Here is an 18,678-nt window from a genome sequence, read left to right as displayed (position 1 = left end):
TCAGAGACAGTGCAATTGGCACAGGACAGAGCGGAGTTTAGGGCTGTTGTACATAGGGTCGCTATGAGTCGCAGGCGACTCGACAGCACATAACAACAACAACAACAAACAACAACTGAAAACGGTCAAAGACTACAACCTTGAGCCCAGATCATATCTCCTTTTGAAGAAAATAAAAAAGCTTCACAACTGCACCAATTGGCAACAATGAAATGTTGCTGGTGTTATGTGTCCATTGAGTCACCTGTGACACGCAGTAACCCTATGTATAGCAGCTCTGAAGCCTGCCCTGTCCTGAGCCAGTATGACTGAATCTGACACACCTACCTCCATTGCCCCAGTTACTGTATCAATCCATCTCATCTGGAGTCTTCCTCTTTTGTGCTGTTCCTTTACACTTCTGAGCATGATGTCCTTCTCCAAGGACCAGTATCTCCTAATGACGTGCCCAAAGTATGTGAGACAGAGCTTCAAAACTCTAGCCTCCAAGGAGAAACTTGGTTTTATTCTCTCCAAGACAGACCTATTTGTTTTCTTGGCAGTTCATGCTATGTTTAAAACTCTTCTTCAGCACCACAATTCAAAGTCATTGATTCTTCTGCCATTCTTAGTCATTATCCAGATCTCTAATGCAAAGCAAGTAATTGCGAAGTCCATGGTCTAGATCAGTCACCCCTTAGTCTCTAGACTGATACTGTTGCTTCCCAGTACTCTGGAGAGGTCCCTGACAGCAGATTTTCCCAGTGTAATTAATCTTTCGGTTTCCTGACTGCTGTTGTGAAGAGTGGTTGACTGTGGAGCTGAGAAAGCTATAATTGTTAAGTTTCAGTCTCATCTCCATTTACCGTGGTGCTGCCAATTGACTCAAAGACTACAGTCCTTGACCATCTTTAGCAAATGCTTCAGGTTCTCCTCAGTTTCAGCAAGCAAGATTGTGCCATCTGCATAATATAGGTTGTTGATGAGTCTTTCTCCTATCCTGATGCCACATCCCTTTCTCGTTAAGACCAGCCTTCCAAGTGATCAGTTCTGCATATGGACTGAAAAAGTATGAAGACAGAATGCATCCCAGATGCACTCCTTTCCTGATTTTGAACCATGCAGTGTTTCCTTGCTCTGAGGACTGCTTCTTAGTCTGTGTATAGGTTTCACACGAGCACTATCAAGTGTTCTGGGATTCCCATTCTCAAGGTTAGCCACAATTTATTGTAACTGATGCAGTCAAATGCCTTTGCATAGTCAATGAAACACAGAGAGACATAAAGTTGTCAATAAGATTTTATCTAATTGGATTCACAATCAACACGTATGTGCTAATAAACTGTCTACCATTTATAGTGACACAACGGATCTGAACCCTGCCCTACCCTGTACGTGTGGTTATAGTGAGCTCTGTTGGTGTAGTTCACAGAGACTTGTGCTGCTAACCCCAAAGTAGTGCCTCTCTGGTGGTTCAAACCCATCAGTGGCTTCTTGGGAGTAAGAAGGGCAATCTCCTCCTGTGCCATTTTACAGCTGGACGATCAGCTATGAGTAGGTTCTGACTTGATGGCAATGACTTTGATGGTTTTTTCATACCTTTGGTTCAAATCTTATTTGGGAATAAGTTTACTTATTTTGTGCTCTTGAGGCAGTATTTCTACAGGGTAAAAGAGTTATTTTCTTTTGAAATAGGCAAAAAGCAGATTAAGCAAGCAGAGATGGTACAAGATAGATGCCATATCACATGAAGATCACCAAGGAGTCAAGGAACAGAAGGTGGAAAGAGACAAAGACCTTTCCCAAGAGCCACTGGAGAGAGAAGGCCTTCCCCTAAAGTGGTTTCCTCAAACTATTCAGCTTTTTAAACTGTTAGAGAGCAAAGACACTATTTGTGGTATATCTGTTGTTAACAACCACTTGTGGTGTATCTGTTATAGCAACACTGGATAACTAAGGCAAATATTAGTGCCTCATTCAGGGATTCTTTGACCAATCAACAATGAACTGATGCATAAATCCTTGCTCTCGTCACACTCCAGAAAAAAATTCTGAGGTATATGCCACATGGATCCTCTATGGATTCAAGCATTTCAAACAATTATAAAAATTGCAGGAGCAAAATTTCAGAGATGAGAGCATATCAGATCTAGTCAGCTATTTGAGAAGCCAGTGAATTATAGTCAGAAGTGTGGGAATTATAAAGTGGAGAAACCACTGTTGTTGGTGTTTATTTTCTGCAAAGCAAACACATGATTTATTCTATGTAAGAATAGTACAGTATGGGCTTGGTCTAAATCCTGTATCTGCCACTTATGAGCAAATTATCTAAATTTTATGAGCCTCAGTGCCCTTATCTATAAAGATACTAATATTTAGCTAAAAGATTTAGACAAAATGATTCTAATACTTAGTGGAAATGTTGAAGTAAAGATTAAATGAGACAGTGTATGTGTGCTGGCTGTTTGAGAATGGAAGCAGGAAGGGCTGAGTGGGCGTACAACAACTGCCTTGACTTTCCAGAACAACTGCGGCTGATAGTATACTTGGTGGACTCAAAATCCTTTCCAATATCTTTCTTACCTTCCTCTACTATGCTACTGTTGTTGTTATGTGCTATGTGTTGTTGTGTGTCAATTCATAGCTGACCCTCCAGTGGGTTTTCAGAGAATCTAAATCTTACGGGAGGAGATTGTTCACTTTTCTCCCGTGGAGAAGCTGGTGGATCCGAACTCTGTGCCTTTGGGTTGGCAGCGCAGCTTCTTATTACTTGTCCACCAAAGACTGTATTTAGCTTTCACTAAAATTTTCCGCTTTTAGCTAGGTTCCCTTGAAACTAGTGTTTCAAATATGATCTCTTTTTTTTTTTAACATTTAATTCTGGTTTGGGTGAAAGTTTATAGAGCAAGTTTGTTTCTTATTTAACACTTTCCACACTTATATTTTGTTTGGCGATATATATCCCCTCAGTGTAACAGCATCTTTCCTACTTTGTCCCCATTTCCTGTCTTTTGGACGTAGTGTTTTTGGTAAATATTGCACCTTAGTTTTGTGTGGCTAAGATTTTAAGGAATAGTTCCTTCCAAAGTGTTGTTTGTTCATTTTGTAGGCCTGTTTGACAGAAAGGTGATCCGCAGAGATGGCCCAGTTAGGATTTAAGTTGTATGGTCTAGCGGGTAAGCAGTTGTGCTACCAACCCAAAGGCAGTGGTTTGAATCCACCAACTGCTCTGAGAGAGAAAGATGAGCAATCTGCTTCTGTACAATTTACAGCCTCTGGAATCTGCTGGAGGGTCAGTTCTGACTCAATGGCATGTTAACAACACCATCAACAATCATTTATACTTGGTTTAGAATGGAATCACATGGAGGGAAGGCCGTGAGACTATGGGGATGTGAGTTAGATGAAAGGAAAACAGAGTGCATGGCATCTCTTTTACTATTCTGGGTTTTAGCAGAAGTCATGTGGTCTAGAAACTAACCATTTGAAGCCAACTTTCTGATATTGTAAATTCCTGGTTCTGATGGATGTGTCAAGCTACTGAAGACTGCATTGGCTGTCAGTGGGAGAATGTGATTTTGAAATTCTGTAACTTCCTGATAATATAAAATGGAAGAGGCAACCACTCCCTCAATGGCCCTTTTTAATGGGAACTTCCAGTGTTCAGCATTGTTGCTGTTGTTATGTGCAGTTGAGTCGTCTGCGACTCATAGCGACCCTATGTACAACATCCCTAAACTCTGCTCTGTCCTGTGCCAATCGCACTGTTTCCAAAACACCCATCCAAATTACCCCAGTCACTGAATCAATCCACCTTATAGAGGGTCTTCCCCTCCTGCGCTGTCCCCCCACCCTCCCAAGCATGATGTCTTTCTCCAAGAACTGGTCCCTCCTTGCAACATGTCCAAAGTATGTCAGACAAAGCTTCAGAATCCTTGCCTCCAAAGAGCAGCCTATTTTAACCCTCTACAGGATGAATCTGTTTGTTTTCTTAGCAGTCCACGGTATATTCAATACTCTTCTCCAGCACCACAGCTCAAAGGCATCAATTCTCCTTCTATCCTCCCTAGTCATTGTCTAACTCTCTGACACATAGCAAGTGATTGCAAAGACCATGGCCTGTTTCTGGTGCACCTTAGTCTCCAGGATAATATCCATATACATACAAGGAAGTCAGGTGAGTACCACTATCATTCAGATATATGTACCAACAACCAGAGCCAAAGGAGAAGAAATAGAAGAGTTCTATCAACTTTTACAGTCAGAGATCTATTGAACATACAATCAAGATGCATGAATAATAATGGGTGACTGGAATGCAAAAGTTGGGAACAGAAAAGAAGGATCAAGTTGGAAAACATGGACTCAGTGACAGAAATGAAGCTGAAGATAGAATGACTTATTCATTGCAAATACACTTTATAAGAAACATAAATACAGGTTATATACACGTGGATTTCACCGGATGGCATAGGAATCAGATTGAATACATCTGTGGAAAGAACTGCTGGAGAAGCTCAATGTCAGCTGTGAGAAGTAGTCCAGGAGCTGATTGTGGAACAGACCACCAACTATTAATATGCAAGTTCAAGCTGAAGCTAAGGAAAATTAAATCAAATCTACAGGAGCCAAAATATGACCTTGAGTTTATCCTACCTGAATTTCAGAACTATCTCAGGAACAGGTTTGAGGACTTGGACACCAATGAGCAAAGACCAGACGAGTTGTGGGGGATATCAAGAATATCATCCAGGAAGAGTGCAAATAGAATCTGCTTTTTCAGCCTTAAAAATGATTCTCCACATCTACATGTATGTCATAACAAAATGGAATGAAATCAAACCTCAAAAAACCAAAAAATCTTCTCTGTGAAAATCAGCAGAAGTGAGCTGTATTGTTGATAACCAAGAATCCTGACTGACATAGCAGTGCCTTATTTCCAGTCAATCGTATAAATGGGAGTTTGCTGGTACTGGTCAATCTACTTGATCCTTCTTCTTGTTTGACACTACACATTACTGGGAGAAAAGTACCTTCAATAAGGTGGAAGGACTTGGTGCCTTGAAGATGTTGTTGAATTCTTCTATCAACTCTGTGCTGACTGGTCTGCAAGATGGGCCCATGTTATATACAATCAAGTTGGAACAAATTCATAGCTGATACTCCAACAGGTTTTCAGAGGCTGTAAATTGCACAAGGGAGGGGATTGCAGCTGGTGAACTGACCTATAAGCCTTCAGGTTGCAGCACAACTTGTTGACACGAAGCCACCTTTGTTCTTGTGTACTATCAAGTTAGAACTGACCCAGAGTTGACCCTCCAGAGGCTTTTCAAAGGCAGTAAATCACATGGGAGGAAACTGCCCATCTTTCTCCCAAAGACCAGCTGGTGGATTTGAACCACAAACCTTTGCATTGGAAGTGCTATTCCTTGCCACCAAAGCTCCCTTGTTGTTGTTGGTATGTGCCATTGAGTCATTTGTAACTCATCATAGTGACCCTATGTACAAGAGCCCTAAATGCTGCTCTATCCTGTGCCAACCTCGCCATCTCAAACACATTCATTCCCACCTCCCTGATCACAGAATTGATCTATCTCATTGAGGGTCTTCCTCTCTTGCACCATCCCTCCACTCTCCCAAACATGATGTCCCTCTCCAAGGACCTCCTTGCAACATGTTCAAAGTATGTCAGATGAAGCTTCAGAAGCCTTGACTCCAAGGAGCAGCAAGGCTTCACCCTCTCCAGGACAAACCTGTTTGTTCTCCAAGCAGTCTATGGTATATTTAACAATCTTCTTCAGCACCACAGCTCTACAGAAAGCTCCCTTAGTGATAGTAAAAGCTGTTATGATTACTAATCTGTGCTAATTTCTCTGTTTATGACTTTGAAGTTCTTTAAGACCTGTTGGTGAGTCAGGAACTGGACTGAAGACAAAAGAGAATGTGAGGCTGTGAGGGCAGGTGTCATCTGGAAACTTGAAGGCTAACAAGCAGGTGCTGATAAAACTGGCTGTAACTCCATTTACCACAGGCTTGCTATTTCCTCACCTTTTCAAAGTGTTTAATTTCATTTGCTTTTTGTGTCAAGTGGAACAGATCTTTCAAATTGATTTTAACAAAAGTGAGTCTTGGGACGAGTAATAAAACCACACATTTGATTGCTTGTTGTGTTTAGGTGGAAGAGTTCTTTAGGCTTCACATCAATCTTTACCCGAGACTAACTTTGATTGCTTGCTTCTTCTTACTTCCAGAATCGATACAGGTTCCTTAAAGCACATTTGAACAATATCTTGACTTTTAAAAGAAAAGTTCACACCCATCTTTTTATTTTTATTTTATACTCATCTTTTAAACTTACTCAGCACAAATAATGTCAAGTAGAATTCCAAATTGAAGAAAATCTTTGTTTTCAAACTTTAGAAACTGCTTTGCTTGCTAATTTTACATGGTTGTTTCATAAACTCTATTACAAGGAGGCTTCAGATTCCACTCATTCCCGCTCAGCAGCAAGGACAAATTGACCTTCCCCTTGCTCTTTGACACACTCACCTTACATCCTTCTAAGTATCTTCGCTTGAGTGTCTACACAGACTTCTGTATTGGCTGCCATCCATTTGGCTCTGACACCTGATGACTCCATATATAACAGAAACATTGCCAAGTCTTATGTCATCATCATGATACAAGTATGTTCAAGTTCACTGTTGTGCTTATTGTTTTTATTTATTTATTTATTTATTTATTTTTTTTTACTGTTGTGCTTATTGTGTATTTGAGTGCCTTCCAGTCTAGGGACTCATCTTCCACACTGTATTGTATAATCTTCTATTGGAATCCATAGGATTTTCATTAATTTTTAAAAGTAGATCATTGAGCATTATTTCCCAGTCTGTCTCAGTCAGGAAGCTCTACTGAAGCCTGTCTACCAGGTGATGTTGTTGGTGTTTGAAATGCCAATCAATGGCATATTTTCCAGCACCACACCAACACTACAGCCACCAGAGTACAATAAAGTGACAGATGAGTGATAGGGCATTGTGGCCACAAGACTTCCTCCAAATCATATCCAGTATTTTCTATTACTTCATGGTATATCATTATTGATGCCTGATGGATCTTGGCTGAAAGCAGAGTATAAAAGAAGGATGCCTATTTGTGTTTAGTCAACTATTCAAAGGCATTCAGTGTGGATCACAACAAATTTTAGCTAACCTTGAGACCACTTGATTGTGTTTACATGAAGCCTACACCTAGACCAAGAGGCTATTGTCCGAACAGAACAAGCAAACACTGCATGGTTCAAAATCAAGAAATCAGTGAATCAGGGATGTACATTTCTCCATACCTTTTCAATTTATATGCTAAACAGGTCATATGAGAAACTACGCTTTATGAAGAGACTATGGCATCATATTGGAAGCAGGAGTGGCATCTATTTCTTAAACATGCCTCTGGAGACTCTATGAACTTTGAGAAATGATGATATTTATAGAAAGGCTTCAGGTCTTTTGTTCATAGGGTCATTATGAGTGGTGCTTGACTTGGCAGCAATCAACAACATGGCATCATAATTATACAGATGTCACAATCTTTGTCACTGAAAGTGAGGGGAACATGAAATGCTATCTGCAGAAGATCAAGAGCTACAGTCTTAAATAAATTGCACCTAGCATTGGGAAAACAAAATGCCTCACACCTGGGTCAATAAGCAGCATCAAATTTTATAAAAAAAGGACTGAAGTTGTTAATAATTTCATCTTACTTAGATCTACGATCAATATCCTTGACCCTGGTGTCAAGTGCTGTGGAGTCGAGTACAACTCAGATGCATCCTGGGCGCCATCCTGCCACACCATCCTGGGCCTCCACTGTGGTCATAAGCGGATGTTCAGTGCCATGATATTTGTATGCTTGGTTGTCTTTATGGTGTGCTTTTAGAGGTACAACTCCTACCATCTGTCAGTTTGGTTCTTTGGGAATTATTTGCATGTTGCCAATTAGTTAATATCGTGGATGTATATAGGCTTGGCTATTATTATTTGCTCCTATTAGTAGAGTACTTCTCTGTCAGTCTGCTGTATTGTTGTAGTTTATGATCACTCTAATACTGGAATCTGTAATTCTTCATTGAGAAGAATGAGAATCCCAGAACATTTAATTGTGCTTATGTTGTTGTTATGTGCCATCAAGTTGCCTGTGACTCATAGTGACAACAGCTCTGAACCTTGATCTGTCCTGAGCCAACTTTATTGTCTCTGACACATCTACCCCCATTACTCCACTCACTGATTCAGTCCATCTAATTGAGGGTCTTCCCCTCCTGTGCTGTCCCTCCTCCCTCCCAAGCATAACATACCTCTCCAAGGCCTGGTTCCTCCTCACAACATGTCCAAAATATCAGACAGAGCTTCAGAATCCTTGCCTCCAAGGAGCAGCCTGATTTCACCCTCTCCAGGACGAACCTGTTTATTCTCTTAGCAGTCCATGGTGTATTCAATACTTGTGTCCAGCACCACAGCTCAAAGGTATCAATTCTCCTTGTATCATCCCTAGTCATTTTTCAGCTTTTTGATGCATAGCAGGTAATTGTGAAGATCATGGCCTAGATCAGGCACATATTAGTATCCAGACTGACATCATTGCTCTTTAATACTCTGGAGATGTCCCCAACAGCTGACTTTCCCACTGTAATTAGTCTTTTGATTTCCTGGTTGCTGATGCCAAGAGTGTTGATTGTGGAGCCAAGCAAACTAAAGCTGCTAACAATCTCGATGTCTTCACCATCTATCATGGTGCTGCCAATCAGCCCAGTGGTGAGAATCTTTGTTTTCCTGATGTTGAGCTTCAATCCATATTGAAGGCTGCAGTTCTTGAACTTTTGCAGCAAATGTTTCAGGCCTCCTAAGTTTCAGCAAGAAAGGTTGTGTTATTTGCATAACACAGATTGTTGATGAGTCTTCCTCCAATCCTGATGCCACATTGCTCTTCCTACTCTCCAGCCTCCTGGATGATCTTTTCCATATACAGATTGAAAATCTATAGTGACAGGATGCATCCCTGGCATACACCGTCCCCATTTTTAACCATGAAGTGTTTCCTTGCTCTGTCATGATGACTGCCTCCTGGTCCAAGTATAGTTTTCACATAAGCACAATCATATGTTCTGGGATTCTCCTTCTTCTCAGCCACAGTTTTTTTTTATCTCCACAGTGAAATGTGCCTTTGCATTGTCAATGAAGCACAGATAGACATTTCTCTGGTACTCTCTGCTTTATCATCTTTGTCAGGTGGCCAAGATCCATTTAACATTAGCTATAATGTCCCTAGTACCATAACCTCTTCTAAACTCAGCCTGCATATCTGGCAGTTCTTTGTTGCACTGTTTCAGTCATTTTGGGGTAACTTTCAGCAGTATCATGCTTGCATGTGATGTTAATGATATTGTTCGATAATTTCCGCACTTTTTTGGGTCACTTTTCTTTGGAATGGGAACAAATATAGATCTCTTCTGATTGGTATGCAAAACTCATTAATATAACAGAAAAAATCTTATTATCAAGTGTAATTAAAACCACAGATTAGGATTCCAGGTCACGATGTACAATCTGTAACACCTAGATTATCATCACAGTCTGTTTTCTCAGCTTCTGCTCTAAAAGGGAAGGAAAGAAAAGTTTGAAAGGTTTATGATTCTTTGCTTAATGTGAATCCTTGCTTCTATTACTCCCTCCTCTCAGTTGTTGGGGAACTTTTCCACATCTCAACTCATTGCTGATAGGTTGGATCCATCTAATTCCTGACTCTCCATTGGATTTTTGTGGTTGAAAAGCTTACAGGAGGAGATTACCTATGTGTCTTCTGAGAAGTCAGTAGTGGATGTGAATGTCCAGAGAGGCTCTGCCTTTGGGTCAACAGTGAAAATCTCTATGAGATATGCCACCAAACGAAAATACTCCTTCTAAAACATCCTCATTCTTGTAAGAGGATATAATTTTCCTTAAGGGAATTAGAAACCTGATTTTCTCATCATCCTACTTATGCCAATATTATAGTTGTTGTGTTGTTGATTGCCACTGAGTCAAGTGGTTGTTGTCATGTGCCATTGATCGCTTGCAGTCCCTCCACCCTCCCAAGCATGATGTCCCTCTCCAAGGACCTGTCTCTCCTTACAACATGACCAAAGTATGTTAGATGGAGCCTCAGAATCCTTGTCTCCAAGGAGCAGCCTGGTTTAACCCTCTCCAGAGTGAATCTGTTTATTTTCTTAGCAGTCCATGGTATCCTCAATACTCTTCTCCAGCACCACAGCTCAAAGGCAACAATTTTCCTTCTATCCTGCCTAGTCATTGTCCAACTCTCTGATGCATAACAAGTGATTGCAAAGACCATGGCCTGTATCAAAGGCACTTTATTGTCCAGAGCGACACCATTGCTCTTCAGTACTTTGGATAGGTCCCTAACAGCAGACTTTCCCATGGCAATGCGCCTTTTAATTTCCTGGCTGCTGGTGCCAAGACTGTTGACTATGGAGCCAAGCAAACTAAAGCTGTGTACAATCTCAATCTCTTCACCATCCATCCTGATGCTGCCAATTTGTCCAGTGGTGAGAATCTTTGTCTTCTTGACATTGAGCCTCAATCCATATTGTAGGCTGCAGTCCTTGACACTCTGCAGCAGGCGCTTCAGGTCCTCCTCAGTTTCAGCAAGCAGGGTTGTGTCATGTACATAATGCAGATTGTTGATAGATCTTCCACCAATCCTGATGCCACACTTCTCCTCAAAGAGTTCAGCCTCCCGGATAATCTGTTCTGCATTTAGGTTGAAAAGGTATGGTTACAGGACACATCCCTGGCGTACGCCCTTCCCAATTTTGAACTATGCAATAGTTTCTTGCTCTGTCATGATGACTGCGTCTTGGTCTAAGGATAGGTTTCGCGTTGGCACATAATTAAGAGTTCTGGGTTTCCCATTCTTCTCAGAGTCAGCCACAGCTTGTTATGATCCACACAGTCAAACGCCTTTGAATAATCAATGAAAAACAGATAGACATTCTTCTGGTATTCCCTGCTTTCAGCTAAGATCCATCTAACATCAGCTACAATATCCCTAGTACCACGACCCCTTCTAAACCCAGCCTGGACTTCTGACAGTTCTCTGCTGATGTGCTGTTCCAGTTGTTTTTGGATAATCTTCAGCAGAATCTTGCTTGCATGTGAAATCAATGATATTCTATAGTCTCCACACTCTGTTGGGTCACCCTTCTTTGGAATGGAAACAAATTTAAATCTCTTCCAGTCAGTTGCCCAAGTGGTTGTTCTCCAGATTCCCTGGCACAACTTGGTGAGCACGTCTGGGCAGCATCTGTTAGCTGAAATATGTCAATTGATATACCATCTATTCCTGGGGCCTTATTTTTTGCTATTTCCTTCAATTGGCACAGGACAGAGCAGGGTTTAGGGCTGTTGTACATGGGGTCGCTATGAGTCTCAAGTGTCTCAACGGCACATAACTACCACTACCACCACATGATTTTGGCAGGCTGTATTCTTTATGGAAGCAGATTATCAGATTCTTTTCCCAGGAAACACTAATGGGTTTGAACTGCTGGCTTTTTAGTTAACTACTGTGCTACCAAGGCTCCTCCACAAACTAATTATTGGGAATGTTTGCATTGACAGCAGCACACAGACGGCCATTGTCTCCTGGCGGAAGCCCTCCTAAGACAAAAGATGCAGGGAGCCTCTAGCAAAGGGGAAGAATCCAAAGGAACGCTTGGAGGAAGTGGTGAAGAGTCTAATTCAGAGGGCAGCAACACTGTGAAGTGTTTCCAACAAGGTTTATCTTAACTACAGCTTGTAGATGTTGGGACAGAGACAGTTTCACGACTATGTGATGAAGCAATAAACAACCTGGGGTCAACATGAGTTGGTTAATTTTATGTCTCAACTTGACTAGCCTATGGTTTCCTGCTGTTTGTTCAAACTCTAGTCTATTTGCTGTTTCATAATGTAATATTGTGAAAATGGTGTTGTGGTGAGGGTGGCCTTATTTGACTTCCACTATTTCCTACCCAAGTGGGAGAGAATCCTCCTCAGCAACAGCTAAGGCTGATTCCTAATGGTTCAGATATGCCTCCATCCTCCACACTGTTTACCTATTGGGACATCTACATCCTTCCCACGGCATTCATTGCTTCTCTGCTGGGTTCTAGGTGTCACTGAGTCTCTTGCAAGCCAATAATGACCCTGTGCACAACAGAATGAACTCTTGTGGGTCCTGCATCATTCTCACAATTGTTGCTGGGTTTGAGCTTGTTGAAGCTCTGTGTCAGTGCATCTCATTAAGGATCTTCCTCCTATTCTCTGACCCTCTCCTTTACTAAGCATGATGTCCTATTCCAGGGGGTGATCCCTCTTGTTAATATGTCTAAGGTATAGGAGATGAAGTCTCACCATCCTCATGTTTGAAGGTTATATTGCCTGAACAATTTCCAAGACAGACTTTCTTCTTCTGTTTTGTGCATGGTCTTTACTAACACTAGAATTCAGAGGAATTAATTCTTCTGTAGTCTTCCTTCTTCATGTTTGACTTCCCATGAAAGTAATTTGTGAATATGATGTGTTTGTAAATACTGAAGCTTGACTCAGGCATATGTTCGTCCTCAAGTTTTTAACATTTTAACTCTTGGTTTTCCCCCTAATATTTTTATTGATTTGCATATAATAATTTATATACAGTGTGTTTCATGCTTGTATATTGTGTTTTATATATTCATTCATATACACTGTATTTTGTATAATGAATTACTATTGATAACATTGAATCTTTCCTTTCTTTCTCTCTCTCTCTCTCTTTTCTTTCTTGTTTCTCCTTGGAGGCTAGGATTTGATTTTATTTTTTTATAATTTCATTTTAAGGACTGATTTCATCACACACACACACACACACACACACACACACACACACGTTTTCTATGCATTTTCACTAGTTCTGCTTACATTAATTTAAAAGATCAATGGTTTGATGATTATTTCAGGGTCACACTTTAATTTAGAACATTTATTAATTCAGTAGCTGCCTTCTCACTCCAAATATGTCATCTTTTTTGTACATTTGTCCTTAGGCAACCTGAGTGGGCTGACTCCTCAGTAATCCTGTACACAACAGAAAGAAACACTGCCCAATGCTGTCCATCTTCACAATCTCTGCTGTCCTGGAGCCCATTACAGCAGCTCCTCTGTTAATCCATCTTATTGAAGATCTGCTTTTCACTCAACCTGTAATTTGCTGAGCATGATGTAATTCTCCAAGGCCTGACTGTTTCTGATAACATACTCTCATCATCTTTGCCTCCAAGGTACATCAAGCTTTTACAATCCAGACATAAAGTCTTAGTTACACGTTGGAGACTTTCTCAGTCATTTAAATTTTAAATAAATATATTTTAAAAAATCTATTTCTTAGATCTCTCACAACAATGAAGGTGCAACAGGCAGTGTGGGAGCTCAAGATGGCTTCCAAAAATATCTCCATTTTCACTATTTAATTTACACAAAAAGTAGAGCGTATTCCTCATCCACTCCAAAAAAATTAAAGCAAAGCAAAAAACAAAAACCTACTGGTCTCATGATTGCCTTGGCATAGAGACTACACTGAAAATGGATGTTCTGGGACTTAAACCCTAATGCACAGCATGGACAATCTTCCAAGCATGATGAAAAACCTATAACCAGGAAAGAATAAAATACATGAATGGGAATTTTACAGGTGGAGGGAGGAGTGAGTAAAGGAAATGGGAAAGATCTGGTGTGAAAAAGTATATGAACTTCATAAGTAAACCAGTATAAAATGAAAATTTGATTTTTAAAAAATAGACAAATGGGATCTTTTAAGAATCAAATTCCTTTGCACATCAAATACCTTCTCCAATAGGGTAAGACCAAAACTCATAGACTGGGGGAAAGAAAACTCATTTGGCAATCAATGACATCTCTGATAAGGGACTTATATCTAAAATTTATAGAATATTCCGGAATCTCAATAAGAAAAATGTAAACAATCCAATTACAAAATGAGCATAGGATATGAATAAGAACATCACCAAAGAGGACAGTCAGATGGCAAACAGACATATGAAGAAATGTTCAAAATTCCTAGCTATGATAGAGAGAGTTGCAAATCAAAACAATTATGAGATACCATTTTACCCCAGGAACAATAGCAAAGTTCAATAGAGAAGCAAACAACAAATGCTGGTGAGGTTGAGGAGAGATTAGAACTCTTATTCACTGCTGGCGGGAACGTGAAATGGTATAACCACTATGGAAGGCAGACTGGAGCTTTCTCAGAAAGTTGGAAATTGAAATACCACTTGACCCAGAAATTCCATTCCTAGGAATGTACCCTAAAGAAACTAAAGTTGCCACCCAGACAGATGTATGCAGATCCATGCTTATTGCTGCATTATACACAATAACAAAGAGATGGAAGCAACCCAAGTGCCCATCAACAAATGAATGGATAGAAAAACCATGGCATATTCACACAATGGAATACTACACAGCCCTGAAAAACAAGAACTAATAAAATATTACACAACATGGATGACCTTGGAGGGCATCAAGCTGAATGAAATATCTCAGTCACAAAGGGACAAATACTGCATAACAGAACTGTTATAAAGAAGGCCTGACATGGGGGCTGGGGGAAAACTGAGAAAAGGGAACAAATAATGAGCACTGCATTGGAACAGATGAAGGAAAGAACTAACAGGAGTATATGATTAGTTATTATTTGTATGGCAATAGTCTAGAATTAAGTGGACTCGGGGACAGAGAAGGAGGAAATTATGCAACAACTAATGAATATTTTTTTAAAATGTTTACTGGGGGTAGGAGAAAAATGTACAACAATGAATGAATAAAAAGCCAACTTTTTTGTAAACTTTTTTTAAAATCACAAAATAAAAAGGGAAAATTATTTTGGCTTTGTTTCCCCCTCTCCCCTTTTCTTTTCTGAGTAAAAGTTGACAAAGCAAGTTGGAGTTTTATGCAACCATTGATATACATTGTGTTTTTTTTATAACATCAGTTACAGTGTTGTTGTTATTGCCATCAAGTTGCCTGTGACTCATAATGACCCTATGCACAACAGCTCTGAATCCTGCTCTATCCAGAGCCAACCTTATTGTCTCTGACACACCTACCCTCATTTCCCCAGTCACTGAATCAATCCATCTCATCAAGGGTCTTCCTGCCTTATGCTGCCTCTCTACCCTCCCAAGCATGATGTCCCTCTCCAAGGACTGGTGCTTCCTTCCAATATGCCCAAAGTATGTCAGATGGAGCATCAGAATTCTTGTCTCCCAGGAATAGCCTGGTTTCAGCCTCTCTAGGACAAACCTGTTTGTTCTCTTATTAGTCCATGGTATTTTTCAATACTCTTCTCTAGCACCACACAATACTCACAACATAATCATACTTTTCCTACATCCCCTCTAATGAATTTATTTTAAAAATTTATTTTGGTTTCATTTTCACCCCTCTCTTTACTCTCTCTCAATTTTCTGAGAGTTTTATCTGGAGCTATTAAAGTTGTTATTAATGTTTTTTTTTAAAGGAAGAACAAGAATTAGGATGAAATACACACTTATCATATAAAAAAGAGTTGGTCAACAATGAACAGTTTCAGGAAGTAGTACATGATCAAGAACAAATTGTACTGAAGAAGTCAAAGCTGCACTGAAGACCTTGGGAGTGGGGGTGGGGAGGATCCAGGAATTGATGGAAGACTAATTAATATATTTCAACAAATGAAACCCTCGATGTGTCCACTTGTCTATGCCAAGAAATTAGAATGACAGCCATCTGACTAACTGAAAGAGATCCATTTTTATGCCTACTCCTGAAAAGTGATCCAATAGAATGTAGAAGTTATTAAGCAATAGTTATTACTATAATAAGCAAATAAAATCTTGCTATTGTTTTTAGGTGCCATTGAGTTGAGTATGACCCATACCAACCCTATGAACAACAGACTTGAATCAGTCCTATCCTGTGTCATCCTCATCAACTGGCACACTCCAGTCCACTGCTGCAGTCATTGTGTCTATCTCATTTAGGGCCTTCCTTTCACTGACTGTACCTTTCCAAGCTAGACCTCTCCTTCCAAGGAGTAACATGCCAGAAGTATGCAAAACAAAGCTTTGCCATCTTTGCTTCTAGGGACTATTCTTGCTGCATTTTCTCCAAGACATATCTGTTTATTTTATTTTTGGCAGAGCATGTGGGAGAAAGTACTGTTTTCCTACACCACAACTCAAAGGCATCAATTCTCCTATCATCCTTAGTTATTGTCCAACTCTCAGAAATGTAGCAAGTGATTGAAAAGACCATGACCTGAGTCAGAATGACATCATCGCTCTTCTGTATTTTGGAAAAGTTCTGAAAGGAGACTTACCAAAGCAATATGACAGCTGGTACCAAGGGTGTTGATTATTGAGGCAAAAAAACATGAACTCAACGACAACTTCAATCCTTTCTCTATCCATCATGATGTTGCCTATTGCCCCACTGGTGAGAATTTTTGCTTTCTTGTTCTTGAGATGTAATCTATTTTGAAGAATGTAGCCCTTAATCTTCTGCAACAAGTGTTTAAAGTCCTCCTCACTTTTAGTAAGTTTGTCTTCTGCATAGCACAGATTGTTCATGAGTCTTCCGCCAATCCTGATGACAAATTACTCTTCATATTGTCCAGAATCACAAATCATTTGTTCAGCATACAAATTGAATAGGTATGGAGACAGAATACATCCCTGGCACACACTCTTACTGATTTTAAGTCATGCAGTGTTCCCTTGTCCCACTTGGACAACAAATTTTTGGTCTAGGTATAGATTTCCTATGAGCACAACTAAGTGATCTGGGATTCTCATTCTTCACAATGCTAGCCATAGTTTGTTAAAGACTAGGGTTGTACATCCATAGGGAACTGCTAGACATTCTAACTTGATTCAGAAGAAAGCTTGGAAGTAAAAGATATCATTGTTGATGCCAGCTGGATCTTGGTTCAAAGCAGAGAATACCAGAATAATTTTATTTGTGTTTTATTGACTATGCAAAAGCATCCAATTGTGTGTATTCTATTAAACTAATGACAACATAGATAACAATGGGAATTCCAGAATACTTAACTGTGCTCCTGTGGAACCTGTACATAAGCCAAGAAACAATTGTTTGAACAGAACAAGGGATACTTTGTGGCTTGAAATCAGCAAAGATGTGCTTTCCCCTTATTTATTAAAATTCTAAGCTCAGAAAATAATCCAAAAAGCTGGACTATATTAAGAAGAATGCGGCATCAGGATTGCAAGAAGACTTACTAACAACCTGCAATAAACAGATGACAGAACCTTGCTTGCAGAAAATGAAGGAGACTTGAAGCACTTATTGATGAAGTTCAAGGTATTCAGTATGGATTACACCTCAGCATAAAGAAAACAAAAATCCTCACCAATGAATTAAAAAACAATATCGTACTAAGTGGAAAAAAATATTGAACTTGTTAGTGATTTGATTCTACTTAGATCGATAGTCAACACTCACGCACGCAGCACATATTGCATTGAGCAAATTTGCTGCCAAGGACCTCTTGAAAGTGCTAATGAGCAGAGATATCAGTTGAAAGACTAAAGTGTCCCTGATGCAAGCTGTGCACTCATTGCTTCATGTCCATGTGAAAGTTGCTCAATGAATAATAAAGACTGAAGACGAATTGATGTCTTTGAGTTGATGAAGAATATTGACGATACATACCATGGACTGCCTAAAGAACAAAGAGGTCTCGAGAGAGGCACAGCCAGATGTGCAAGATGGCGAGACTTATCTCCCGTGGTGTGGGCATGCTCTCAGAGGGGGCCGGTGTCTGGAGAAGGATATCACACATGGAAAAGTAGAGGGTCAATGACCATGAGGAAGCCCCTTGACTAGATGAATTGATGCAGTGTCTGCAACAATATGCTTGGTCACGTCCAGCAGAGATTGTGAGGAAGGTCTGGGATCAGAGTGGTTTTATTCAGATCAAATAAAGTAAGAACACAAAGTCTTAATTTGGATTTTGTTTTTTACTCCAACTTTTGTGGCATTAAAAAACCCCCACAAAAACAAAACCACAAAACCAACACAAACCCTTTCTAAAAAGACCTTACGAAACTGTAATCAAATTTCACAGTAGCTTAATTTAACTCAGTGAACAGCGTTGTTTTTGTTGTTGTTAAGTGCAGCTGAGGTCCTTCAAATCACAGCGATCCTTTGACAACAGATCTGAACCTTGCCCTGTCCTGTACCGTCCTCACAATCTCTAAGATGCTCAAGCCTGCTATTACAGTCACTCTGTGAGTCCATCTTATTGAGGGTTTTGCTCTTTTTTCCTGACCTTCCACCTTTCCCAGTATGTCTTTTTCCAAAGACTGACCCTCCTAAGAACATGCCCAAACTATGTGAGACAGTTTCACCATCCTTGCCTCTAAGGAGCACCTTGGTTGCACTTCCTCCAAGATAGACTTGTTTGTTCTTTTGACAGTCCATGGGATATTCAACACTCTTCTCTAGCACCACAATTAAAAAGCATTCATTCTTCTGCCATCCACATTTATTGTCCTACTTTCAGATACACAGGAAACCATTGAAATAAACTTCATGA

The sequence above is a fragment of the Elephantulus edwardii genome, unplaced genomic scaffold (genome assembly GCF_000299155.1).
Source record: "Elephantulus edwardii isolate Elephantulus edwardi_28Jun2011 unplaced genomic scaffold, EleEdw1.0 scaffold00051, whole genome shotgun sequence".
Lineage (NCBI taxonomy): Eukaryota > Metazoa > Chordata > Mammalia > Macroscelidea > Macroscelididae > Elephantulus > Elephantulus edwardii.
The sequence above is the reverse complement of the archived record's forward strand: the minus strand, read 5'-3'. Positions refer to the sequence as shown.